At 28.2% G+C, this 14780-nt stretch overlaps 1 long non-coding RNA gene across 1 annotated transcript; it reads left to right on the top strand.

The window, feature by feature from the left end:
* Positions 1–8646: 8646 nt before the first annotated feature.
* On the top strand, positions 8647–11191 carry LOC107956663 (uncharacterized). The gene is made up of 3 exons (XR_005910108.1): positions 8647–8875; positions 9024–9065; positions 9147–11191. It is a non-coding gene; the product is annotated as an uncharacterized lncRNA (long non-coding RNA).
* The last annotated feature ends 3589 nt before the right edge of the window (positions 11192–14780 follow it).

Here is a 14780-nt window from a genome sequence, read left to right as displayed (position 1 = left end):
GTTAATATTGTTATTGTTATTAAGCTGCTGTTATTTTTGTTATTATATTATGGATTACTATTATTATTATTATTATTATTATTATTATTATTATACATATATACACGCATATGTTTGTATTTTATAATAAATATATGTATATATTTTAAATGTTTTTAAAATACATGTACATATTTTATATATTTTATTATTATATTATCTTCTTAGTTTTTTATATATAGTTTATATATGTATATATACATTTACATTTTATAATTCATACATATTTTCACATACATGTATATATTTTCGTAGTTTATTTATATATTATATATATATTTTTTGTTTTTCTTTGTAAATATATACACATATATATAATTTTATATTTTTATCTTATTTTCATTTATACATACATATTTTCTTAGAAATTATAATAAGATTTTGTTTTGTTTTATATATTTCATTCATTTTTTTATTTTTGTATACTTATATGTACTTGTTTTAATATATGCATATACATGTTTCCAAAATTTATTTATGTATCATACTGATATTTTGAAAATACATATATACATATAATTTAAAATTAAAGTATTGGTTTTATGTGTACATTAGCATTTTACTATACTTTTTAAAGAAAATATATTTTGATTTTGTCAAAACATTAAAATCGTTTTTATGATCCAAAGGCTTTTAAAATAAAAACGATATTCAAAGTTAGGGATTTTCGAGGAAATTGAGCCCTAACGTATTGTGTTCCGATTTTCTTTGTTAATTCCCAAATAACCGAGAATATTCGTTGTTCAAAATGTATAAGTAAAAATCATTTTTGGGGAGTTTAATTTGTTATGTCCTAACGTATTGGTCATGATATAATTGCTTCATCGAAATGAAGATTTATTTATAAAGCAAAAGTGATATTCAAAGTTCGAGGATTTTGAGAAATTGTACCCTAACGTGTTGGGTCTCAATTTCTTCGTCTGACTTGAATAATCGATTATCCTTTTCAGATTTCAACATTTGAGTTTAACAAAATCTTTTTAATTTTCGACACCAAGACATTAAATAATCAAATTCGGTACCGATTTTGGGTGTTACGAGGGTGCTAACCCTTCCTCGTGCGTAACTGACTCCCGAACCCGTTTTCTCAAATCTTGTAGACCAAATTTTTTTAAGGTGGGCCGATGACACCTAAATCACGGATCGGTGGCGACTCCAGATTTATTTTTTTAAAAGTCGATAACTAAATTTTTGTTTTCAAAAAAATGGTTTCGACAATAATAATAGTTGAATAAATCATAAACCATAAATAATCTCACATAAGACTTCAAATTTAAACCAAAATAATTTGAATAAAGGTAAACCTCATCATATCAGACACTCCATTAATATTTCATCTTTAGAAAAAATATTAACTTGTAAGTGATATATTAGTGTAATAATCAAACATTGACAATAAGAATATGTCGAACCATAAATCTTCCTTGGGGCCAATTTATTGCTCAAATGTAAAACTGAATAATTGTCACATGTTTATTACCATAGTTGCACATGTAATATCATTAACTTTCATTTAGGCCGATCAATATTAACATAACTTAAGTTACATGCACACAACATTTTATATTTTAAAACAAAATAATTTATACAAAAAAAATCACTTTGGTGACTTATTGCTTCAATTAAGTTATTTAAAAATATATATAAACATACCAATATTCAAAATTAAAAATTACCCAATAGTCAAATGTTAAAACTATTTTTTTATTGCTTTATAGATTTCAAAATAACCCAAAATAATGTTGTCTTAATAATGCAATAAAAAATCGAAAATCTTAATCTTTGATTGGTTTTTTTTTGTTCCAAAACCATATATATCAAAACCAAACATAAATAATGTAGTGGTTCAAAGCCAAATAATTAACAAACACATGTATTCATAATTTTGGCATGGACAAAAACACCAAAGCAATTCATGCATATACATGTATTCATAATCAAATAGAAAAACTTACATTGAATTTACCATGTAAATCCAAAGTTATATTTATGATTAAACTGATATTCACATGAATCATTGAAAAATATTTTCAAGCCAATAAATCTCAAAAAAATAAAATCATAATAGTTGACATATCTCATAATTCATACAATAAACCATATCATCATAATTTAACCAAACTAAGATTATAGAACCAAACTTAAAACCAAAATATTTAAATATGTATGTGTCTTGGAATATAGATAATTGAAATTCATTGACTAATATTAATAACTTTAAAATAAGCAATTATGCACCAAGAAAAGGAATCAAAATAGGTGGCACAATTGGTAAAATTCAACAGCAACTATGATGCAAAATATTAAACATGAAAGATTAATTCATCTTGCACCAAAGCACCCATTAAATCGAATATATAACCATAACAAAAAAAATTAACAACTTCAACGATATTCATCAAAACTTAATATCACCAATTAAACTATTAAAGATATCTTATTGAATAATGGTTATAAACACCTATTCACGCCAACTATAATCATGCATTAATCCTCAAAATCATTGATATGCATATAATATATATAGACACAATATATACACAATTATAATAATAGAAAAAATAATACTAGCTTGCCTTACATATTTCATGTAAACTCAAATTTATATTCATGACTAAAGACATTATCATAAAACTTCTTTATACGCACAAATACTTAAAAAAATCCATAACCATTAAATATAAAAAGAATCTCAAATTGTATAAAAACCTTCATATGCGCAACCACTTATGAAAATTCATAGTCACCATATTAAAAAAAATCCCAAATATTTTAATTTTAGTCGGGTTAATAAGAATGACAGGTGTTAAGCTTTTTATCATCTTGACGTCAAGATATTTTGTCGCAGGACCTCTCCTACAGTATCGTCACCGCATTAGAGTTTAACCACCAAGTTCAGGATGGATTGGTGTTGTTCCTCTACGCCTAGGACACCAGAATATCGAACCATGAACGAAGAAAGGCATGCGAGAAAAGGAAAAGCATATTGGCTAGTGATTATGAGGCCCCAATTCTTGACTGGAGGGGACACCAAAGGCCTCCCCCTTCCATCCCATGGATAGATAGAGAGAGAGGGCAGAGCTCTTGGTTTTTTCATGTTGTCAAAGAGTTGAACAATGGATTTTTCGTGTTGTCAAAGAGTTGAACAATGCAAATAGATGGCGAGTGCCTGATCGAATTGATCGGGTCATGTAGGAACAAGGTTCAAGTCTACCGGTTTGTTAGGATGCCTCAGCTGCATACATCACTGCACTTCCACTTGACAGAAGAAAGAGTTCAGGAATTACTAAATATGGGACTCTAGGGGCGCATTCAATCGTCAAAAGGGAGGATGTGATTGAGTATCGATGAGTCAAAAGGTTAAGCCAAAATACTAAATGAAAGTAGATTGATTTTTTTCATTCCCGAGGAAGTGCATATTTTATCTGAATCTTCTTCCATAATGGTACGGAACAATAGTATCATTGGAGTAGATACCCAAATCACTTTAAATACAAGAAGCCAAGTGGGTAGATTGGTTCGAGTAGAAAGAAAAAAATGATTGAACTGAAAATTTTTTCGGGTAATATCTATTTTCCCGGAGAAAGAGATAAGATATCTCGACACAGTGGCATATTGATACCACCAGGAACGGGAAAAACAAACTCTAAGGAATTAAAAAAATTGAAAATTTTGATCTATGTCCAACGGATCACACCTACCAAGAAAAAGTATTTTGTTTTGGTTCGACCTGTAACCCCATATGAAATATCGGACGGTCTAAATTTAGCAACACTCTTCCTCCAGGATCCATTTTGGGAAAAATATAATATGCAACTTCGTTGACTTTATGTGATCTAATCTTTCTATCAAGCATGCCTTTCATTATATTATAAAGTAGGGGCCCATGAATCTATTGTCTGTTTTTTTTTTATTCAGTGCTTAGCCCTTGAATCTAATTGAATCTAAAAAGAATATAGAATATAGAAAATAAGAATCCACTTTGAATTCAAATGAAATATATATATTATTGTTATATTGATATTGTTATTGTTTCCAGATATCTCAATTGATCAAATTCGAAGCAATTGCCCTCTTTTGATAACTGCCCGAAAGAACTGCTTCAAATAATAAAGATTGTTCTATTCAGATTTTGAGACGAAGGAGCGGCCTATCTATATCAAGATTGCAATCAAATATGTCGAAAATTTTCGCAGGTTATCTAAACTATATATAGTCTAGAGTCCAGCAATAATTGAAAAAAAAATTAGGAAAAATATTATGCTGATAAAAAATGAGTGACAAAAAAAGACAAGAAATGTATCATTACGTTTATCATTATGTTATAAGAAAGAAATCCACTTGTTTAGTTCTTTAGTTCTTAAGGAGCACAAAAGAAAGGACTAAAACTTATATAAAATAATTATAGCAGAAACCAAAAGTAATCATTCGTATATATGAATTGAATTCAATGGTGAATATAATTCATCATGAATAAAGACAAAAGATGATAATTCCATATACATTTAACTACAAATAGAAAATTTAAAACAAATAGTGCTAAGAATAAACATCTTAACAACATTCATTTATTCGATTATCAAGAAAATTAACTTTCAAAACCAATTATACAATCCAATTGAAATTATTCAATTGCAAAAAGTTGCAAGTCTATAACTTTAATCTAATAATGACTTTAACCAAAATTTATAAAATAATTGTGCGAAAAGAAGAGAAAGAAATCTCATAAATCAATTTTTATCAATTGATTATAAATAAATAAATAAACTTTCATCTTTCGAATAGCATATGCAAGTATTAAACTAGATTATATTTATAAAACCCTAAAACTTTATTTAAAGAATCAAAACCCAAAAATTTTATCATGAATATCAAAGATTCAACATAATATACAATTAAAATACCAAATCCATAAAATAAAAAAAATGAATCAATCCAAAAATAATAAAGAATCAATTCATTCTCAATGATTCAACATGACGAAGATCTAATACCACTTGTTAGAATTATAAAATAAATCTAAAATAAAACTTAATAAACTAGTATCTATTATGTCAAATCATCAAGAACAAAACTAGATGCAGAAGCGTACCTGAATTCATGAATTCCTTAAAGTTTTTCCAGATCTTAGATATTTGATCTTCCAAATTAGCACACAAAAAATTTAGAGAATATTTGCTCTTTCTTTCCTAAGGATGAGATATTAGAAAATATATTTTGTGTATAATTTAGGGACCATAACCCTAATATTTTTAACCTTGGCATATTAGTTCTAATTCCTAATTAGCCCATCATTAATTAGAATTTGATTATAACTCATTTATTAGAGTATCTACACATATTTGACCCATACTTTATTTAATAATTAAAACCCAATAAAATTTTAACCAAATTAGATTACTTTTAATTTGGGCTAACCTATCATAATAGTAAATAATAATATGTAATTATCCTTATTATATATGTGATGTCCATATCTTCTAACAATTATTTTTTTTTCTCGAAGAGACTGAGAGCAGAAATGAAAAAGCTTCGAGAAGAGATAACATTGAAGAGGGAAGAGACAAGTGCCCAGAGACAGCAGTTAAGGGAAGATAAAACTAAGGTGGATGCTATCTTACAAAATCTCAATCAACAAAGGCTGCTCAACTCCCGCCTCTTATTCCAACATTCATGTCACCAACAGCTTCTTGACCCTCTGATACGCCATTTTCTGGGAGATTGAATCTATACGAATTGATTTTTTTTTTTTCGTTTCTTCAAGTGTAAGGGTATGTATCATTGCCTAAAGCTTAGGCTTTCATCAAATATATAATACACTATTCATGCAAAAATCAAATGAAATTTGTTCTCTCACTCTTCAATATGCATGATTTAAATATATAAATACACTTACAAATTACATGCAAGAAAAATGAAATAATAAAAGAAACTGTTAAAATTAATTTTTAATAAATAAGAGTAATCCGGTAAATTAAACATTATTTATGTTATAAAAAGTAAATTATGTTTTCTTCTTAAATATTAAATAAATTCAAACTTCATATTTTTCCTGAAGAAGATTCTCCAGCCATTGCAAATTGATGAAATAAAAAATACAAAAATCTTATTAGTAAAAATCCTAAACTTCATTTTTTGGATTTCTTTTTTCAATCTATACTAAGGATTTACTCTTTTGATTCCATAATTTTCAGCTAGGTTTTTTTTTCTTTAGAGTTAAAGATGTTATAGATATAAGATTCTATTTTATGTAACTCTATGTGGGCAGTAATTTTTTTGAAATATTCCTATATTTAAGTTAGACATAAATTTTAAATTCATAATAAATTGATCCAAAAATTTAAAAGAAAAAAAAATCCAAGACTTAATTTACTGAAAAGATGGGAAAATAAATGCCATGAAAGTATATTATATTACAAACAAGAAAAGCTAAGTAAAATGTGAAAGATCATTTAAGCAAAGGAAGTGGTGGCAATGCCCGCTTATTACGCCACTGTTCTAGGCCCTACGTCCAAACCTGATGATCAGGCCATTATATGGTACGATTCTTTCGAAATGAACAAAAAAGTAATAATAAAAAATAACAGCGTGCGACCGCAGAAGCCTTCGTCCGATTGGAATGATTAGTGGGCCGATTCCTTAAACCATCCCGCTAGAAACGATAAACAACGCGAGACACACACACACTCTCTCTTAATCAACTAATTTATAAATTTTCATTAAAAAATATATTAAAAATAATATAATTTTTTTATTTTCAAATTATAAATATAATTTAAATTTTAAAGCATTTTCACTTTTAAATGATTTAATAAATTTCATTCATTTATTCATTCATTCATTATTATTATTTTTATTCAATTTATAAAATGTACTAGTCTTGTTTTTGCAAATGATTTTAGGGACGAATTTTTCGTCGTGTTCTCTAGTTTGGTGGATGCTTAGTTCTTAACCCAATTTTGTTTGCCACTATGAAGCATTCGGGACTAATTTACTTATCATGTTAAGTGCTTGCAATCAATCCAAATATGTTGTGCTTAAGTTGTGTTAGTGTCAGTTGTTAGCGTACTATAATGTTCTATTGATGCTAAGGATGAAGTCTTTGTTATGTTAATAGAACTTGTCATTCATTATCTACAACATGTGGTGATTACTTTTCTCCCCCAAATTATATGATCCCATTTATGGAACAAATAAATAAAATTCCCTTTAAAAAATATTATTATAAATAACTCAAATTTCAATAACAAATTCAAATATCTAAAATATATTTGATTTAAGATCAAAGAAATTTGAGTGATATATATTCATATATGTACTATAAATCAATACTAGACAATAAATTTAATACTCAAATATGTAATATATATATCCTTACAATAAAAAAATTGAAGAGTGTTGAATATTTAACTTTCTATCATACATTATTTTAGGTTAAATTATGGTTATGGTCTTTCTACTATCCTAAATTTAAGATTTAATTTTTATATTTTAATTTGATATAATTGGGTTCCTCAATTTTTACAATATCTTGGTTAGTATAAATAGTTTTGATTTTTAATTTTTTAATAATTTATTTGTTTTGAACTGATCAAACTGTTTGAATTGGTTAAACTATTTGAAATTGAGAATCAATTGGTCTAACTAGTTTGACCATTTATCTAATTCCAAAAACATTACCAAAATTTCAAAATAAATGTTATTTACTCCTCAAATTTTTGAATTTTTTTTTGAAATTTTGGCAATGCTTATTGAACTAGACCAGTGGTTAAAATCAGTTTTACCAATCGATTCTCAGTTTGAACAATCCAATTGGTTCAAAGCAAATAAATTATTAAAAATAAAAAATATTAAAAAGTATAAAACTCGATTCAACTACCGATTCAACCAGTCGATTAATAGTTCATTTGGCCAATCAAGTTTGATTTAGACAAAATTAAATTGTGAATAATTTTATATTTAAAATGATTTTTATTTTTTTATTTTTAATTAGCTTTTATTTTTCATAAGTTTATTTTTCAAAATATTTTATGTTTTTATTTAAAATATGGAAAAAATAATTTTTTTAAAATTATTTACTTTTAAAGAGTAAGGATCAAATTGATAAACAACTGTAAATGTTGAGAGTTAAGAAATTTATTTCACCTTTCCTATAACCCCTAATTAATTTTTAAATCCAAAAAAACACGGAGACTTAATGTTTCAAAATTAAAGCGCAAAAATTAAATTTTAAAATTTTAAAGAATATTCTAAGATATTTAAACATTTTTATACATTGGTATAAATTTTTACTTACTAAGAAACTAAAGTTGCATTAGCAAAAAGCGAAGAAAAATAATGGCAAACTCATCTGGGTCTCATTAATTTAATTAGAATTTTAATTAATATCATATTTAAAAAATTGGGATTAATTAAAAATAAATAATATTTTTTATACAAGTAACTACATAGGATAAGAGATTTACAAATATACGGACTGAATTCTAAACTTCATGCCATTCAACATAAAATTCACACAAATTTACTATTAAGCCAATGATATAATTGGCAGTAAAAATATTTCTAGACCAAAAAAATATTTGCTACACTAACGCGTTTGGTTGGGGGGATTGCATGCGTATTCCCCCCCTATGCAGCAGGCCCACAGGTAAACGGGCATTTGGTTCGCTGTTACCCCAATCCATGTGTAATCGGTTACCCCCCTAAAGCCTTTATTGCGCGTATTAGGTAATACGGCCCCTCATCCCCGATTGCCTAATCGGTGTTTTCCCATTTTCCTATTCCGTTTTTTGCCCTCGTCCTCAACCTTCTGATTCTCCGACGCCTCCTTACACAGGTAATATTTTTTGCCCTTCCCAGCAGTCCGTCATTGATTTAAGTTTAGGGTTTCTTTGATTTTCTTCATTTTATCAAGAAGGAGGAACCGATTTGCTGTTTTATTTTCACTGTTCACTAACCCATCGATTTCCCTTTTCTCGTTTCAGACACCTTCTTCATCGCACTCTTCCCCGATTTGCTGTCAGCGGGTAAGTTTTCCAGAGGTTTGTATTCACTCTTTTCACTCTTCACCGATTTGCATTCACCCGATTTCCCTTTTCTCATTACAGGTTGTTGTACATCGTTTTGAGTTCCCCGATTTCCCTGGTTACAGGTTAGTTTTCCTTTTTTTTCAAATTCTTTGTTTTTGTTGCGTCTTGGTCTGTTTGGAACTCAAAACTATATTTACGCCCCCATTACTACTTCTAATCCCCAAACAATTGAAGATATCCTCCCCAAGTAAAACTCCTCTACGATTTGTGAGGAGAAACTTGAGGGGACGAATCTGCTCTCCCTTGCTATTCCTTCTTAACTGGTTTCGATCTTTTGTTTTTGTTCTTTGGCATGCTAATGAGCTTTATGATTGTTTAGTTGTTGTTTGGCAATCTTAATCTGCTCAAATTCCAAACAAATATTATTTGCGTAATTTTAGTTGTTCTTGTGTCTTGGTCTGTTTGGTCTGTTTATATTTTGTTGTTAGTAATGCTCTGGTGTTTTGGCTAGATTTGGTTCCAGTTTGCTTAGCTTAGGTGGAATGGTGTTGGGTTTGATATATATTTTACATCTGATACATGGAAGAGATGTTGTTTCTTTTCCTTTGTTATGTAATCCAAATACTTTTAAGGCATGCAAGTATGTTATATTAATTATTAAAGCTATGTTTATTATTTCATAGGTAGTAGTACAGAACCATTAGGTTCATTTTGGTTGCAATCAAAGTTAATAAGCTTAACTGCAGATTTGAGGCAGTGAGCAATTACAGCTTTGTTTTCTAAGTTAGCTTAATGACTGATCCAGACTTGTGAATTGCCATTTAAATTCAGACAGTTTTGTGATACTCTGCTGTTGTTTGAAAGAGTTGTGATATGTTCTGGTTCCGGCTTGTTTTGGGGATAATTAATTGCAAGTATGGTAGGATATAGCTCTGTTATTTAGATTTTGAAATGAAATGCTGTAAATGGGTTACTTGATGTAGAGGTAGATATTCGATTAAGGGTTAATTATGTATAAACAATCAAGTTTCAATTTCGATTTCGATGGTTATATAATGTCCAAATTTAAAATGAAATGAAATGCTGTAAATGCTGTAAATTATGTATAAACAATCAAGTTTCAATTTTGATGGTTATAATTTGTCCAAAGTTAAGATTAAATCTTCATATGTTAATTTCTAATAAGATTTGGTACATCAATATTTGTACTGTTACTTTAACCGATTAAAATGCTAACGCAAATTTTTATACTTGATAATAATATTCAAATTTCTTATTTAATTCGAATTGATTATAATATGGTTTTCAAAGAAATTATCAAATTATAAAATGACACTAAAATAGACATAATTATTCATAAAGAGTTTATTCCTTTTCAAATGCGTATAATGTTAATTACTCATGTTTTTGTTGCATCAACGGAGAAAATGTTCTCAAAATTAAAATTGATAAAATCTTACTGAACATTAACAATATCTCAACAAAAATTGAAAGAATTAGCTATTTTATTAATTGAAAAAGATATCTTATACGAGATTTATTTTAATAATTTTGCATCTCTAAAGTTTAAAAAATAAATTTTAAAGTGTTATTTATAATGTTTATTTAATAGTTAGTTAACTAATTTGAAGGTCTAATTTTACAGTTTCTCTTTTTAAGTTTTTAGAAATGTTGAGAGACATTAGGTAAATATATTAACAATTTAATTACCTTAGGAGCAATTTTCCTTAAATTTGATAAAAATTTTTTATCTATAATTATTAAGCCTAGTATAGTATTACTTCTTAAATTTATATTATAATTTTTGAACTCAAAAGCAAAAGCTACAAATTTGAACATGCTTTATAATTTATTAAATCATAATGAGTTTAGTTATAATCTAACAAATACCAACAACTTATTTTAGTTCAATTATACATATACCTACAAATTTTAATTCTGAAGACGAAAAATTTATGCAAATTGCTATAGCCGAAAAAATTTTATAATTTATAAATATATCGATAAAGATTCTACTTTTTTGATAATGTGTAATTGCAACTTCAGGGGATTGATACTGAGTTTCAATTTTAATATGTTGCAGTTATGGCTCGTCTGCCTTTAATTGCACAAAGTGTGAGGCGTAAAAGAATTGGTATTGCTGTGACAATATGGTTGGAAATCTGTAGAATTGCGATTTGGTTCTTATTTAGAATGGGTGCCAGCCTTAGCCTACATACTTATAGACTAAGGATTATGTCCTATACCTTAGATTTTTATGCAAAACGGGATTATGTGAAAAGGCTTGTATATGCTAGTGACGAGACCTGTATTGAACAAGTTAAGATGAATAGATCTGCCTTTTTCAAACTATGTGAGATGTTAGAATCGATAGGGGGATTGAAGTCGTCAAGAAACATGCTTGTTGATGAGCAACTAGCAATGTTTTTACATATCATCTCCCATCACCTGAAAAATCGAGTTATCAAGCATCACTTTAGAAGGTCCGGGGAAACTGTAAGCAGAGCATTTCATAGTGTTTTAAATGCCATCATACGCTTACAAGATGTCTTATTTAAAAAGCCGGAGTCAATTACAGCCGATTCTTCTGACACAAGGTGGAAATGGTTTAAGGTATTAGACTGAGTTTTATATATAACTTGTACAACATTTAGTTGACTTAGATTTAAATTAGTATTCTAACTCAAGGTTTTATATCATGTGATATAGAATTGCTTAGGTGCTCTTGATGGAACCCACATCAAGATTAGGGTGCCAACAGCTGATAAACCTAGATATCGAACCCGAAAAGGTGACATAGCAACAAATATGCTAGGTGTTTGTACACCTGAGATGCAATTTGTTTATGTTCTTCCTGGTTGGGAAGGTTCAGTTGCCGATGGACGGGTGCTCGGAGATGCCATCAGTAGAAGACATGGACTAAAAGTTCCTCATGGTACAGTGTATACTTAGAGGAATTTGAATTATTCATTAAGATCAAAATTTGTTTGCTGAATTAATCATTTTTAGCCAATTTATTTTATAGGTTGTTATTATCTAGTTGATGCTGGATACACAAATTGTGAGGGATTTCTTGCACCATTTAGAGGACAGCGATATCATCTGAACGAGTGGCGTCAGGGTTATCAGCCAAGTTCTCCGCAAGAGTTTTTTAATATGAAACATGCCTCAGCACGTAATGTCATTGAAAGATGCTTTGGCTTATTAAAACTTAGATAGGGAATACTTAAGAGTCCATCGTTTTATCCTGTAAGGGTGCACAATAGAATTATTATTGCATGTTGTTTGCTCCATAATTTTATTTGAACTCATATGAGTATTGATCCCACTGAAGCGGAGGTGGGAGAAGGATTACCTACTAATGTGGTGGATGATGATGAACCGAATATCACAAATATTCATCCATCAGATGCTTGGGCAACTTAGAGGATGGAACTAGCCAACCAAATGTTCGATGAATGGCAAGCATCTAGAAATTAGTTAGGTTTAGGGACAAATTCAGTTTGAATTGATTTGTTGATTTTTTTTATGTATCTACTTTGTGAAACTTTGGTGGTCTTTATGAAACTTTATGAAACTTTGTTGAATTATAATGTAATTATCTTTTCATTAAGCATGTGTTATAAATTTAAATTTAGTATTGAACTACCGATATAATATTATAAACTGTTCACCCAACAATTAAATGATATTCAAAATAGTAAATAATGTTAATTTGTTTTTTTTAAGAACAATATGTCAGGTGTTCCACCAACGGGTGCTTCTTCTCAAGCTTCTCGAGGAAGCAAAAGAAAATGGGTTCCAGAGGAGGATGCAGCCTTGGTTTCTTGCATGGTGGATTTGCACAATGTAGGAACATTTAATGCTGATACCGGGTTCAAAGCCGGTTATTTGAACGAGCTAGAGAAAATGCTAGAAAAGGCTTTACCAAGAGCAATGTTTAAGGCGAAACCAAATATTGAATCTCGGATTAGGTGCCTAAAAAGGGAATGGTCAGTCGTCTACGACATGCTTAATGGCCAAAAAAATAGTGGTTTTGGTTGGGACGAGCATAGGCAGTTCGTTGTTGCTGAAGATGCAGTTTGGGAATCCTATGTAAAGGTAAAATGTATTTCAAGTATTTATTTGTTTTTTTACAAAACTTATAACTAATATGATTTCCTCATTTTTTTTAGAGTCACAAAGAAGCCTCTCAGTTCAGACATCGTTCTTTCCCTTACTACAACCAGCTTACTGCGATATACGCAAGAGATCGGGCGACTGGGAAAGACGCTCAAACAGCTGCTGATGTTCTTGAAGAAATACATGCTGAGGATGAACGTACTATAGATATGAATGAAGAGAGAAACACATTCTATGACTGCGAAGCTGACGTCTCTTTAGACGACATGGATGTTTCTGGTACAGATCCGCGTGGAGATAGAGACCAAGGGGGTTCCTCATATTCAAACAAGAGAAAGAAGAAATCTGATGCTCGTGATAATGTGTATTCTTCATTTGAGGAGGCTGCCACTTTGTTGGGGGAAAAAATCCAGGCCGTTGGCTATCAAATCAGTAGGACTATGGCCTCCGAGGTGGTAGTTCAGCAGAAGTCAGAGGAAAAGATGGAAGAGAAAGCTTCAAATTTATATTCAGCCTTATGGTCAATTGAAGGTTTGACCGACGATCAGCGGTATGATGCTTTGAGTAAAATTCCCGATCATCCAACTCAAATGATCGTTTTCTTTAGTTTACCTTCTGTTGCCCGATTGGAATGGGTCAGAAGATTTCTTTCTCACCATTAAATATCAATGTTCAAACTTTTTGATGTTGTAAAACTATATAACATATGGATTATGATGTACAATTTCATTTTCATCTAACTTTTTCTTAGTATAAGTTAATTATGTTTATGCAGAAAATAATTCTCAAGTTATATTTTGATTTTAGTAAATTCATAAGAACATTTTATGAAATTATATTTAATAATAATTATTTTAAATTGTATTAAATCATATATTTTAATTAAAATATATTTAATATTAATTATTTCAAATTTTCATTTAGTATCATATATTATGATTTGAGTAAATTCATTTAAGAATATGAATTATTAAGAATTTTATTAAATTATATACCAAAATTATAATGTATTTAATAATAATTTTGTTTAAATATGATTAAATTATTTATTATTGATATTAATAATCTTATTAAAATTTAAATAACAATAACAAATTTCTGCTAATTATAAGAATTTTATTAAATTATATATTTTAATTAAAATATATTTAATAATAATTATGTTTAAATATGATTAAAATATTTATTACTGATAATAATAATCTTATTAAAATTTAAATAACATTAACAATAATCATTTACCAAAACAATTTTCTGCTAATTATAAGAATTTTATTAAATTATATATTTTAATTAAAATATATTTAATTATAATTATGTTTAAATATGATTAAAATATTTATTACTGATAATAATAATCTTATTAAAATTTAAATAACATTAACAGTAATCATTTACCAAAACAATTTTCTGCTAATTATAAGAATTTTATTAAATTATATATTTTAATTAAAATATATTTAATTATAATTATGTTTAAATATGATTAAAATATTTATTACTGATAATAATAATCTTATTAAAATTTAAATAACAATAACAATAATCATTTACCAAAACAATTTTATGCTAAGGGTATTCTAGTCATTT

Source organism: Gossypium hirsutum, chromosome D02, assembly GCF_007990345.1.
Source record: "Gossypium hirsutum isolate 1008001.06 chromosome D02, Gossypium_hirsutum_v2.1, whole genome shotgun sequence".
NCBI lineage: Eukaryota > Viridiplantae > Streptophyta > Magnoliopsida > Malvales > Malvaceae > Gossypium > Gossypium hirsutum.
This window is presented reverse-complemented; position numbering and strand designations above follow the sequence as displayed.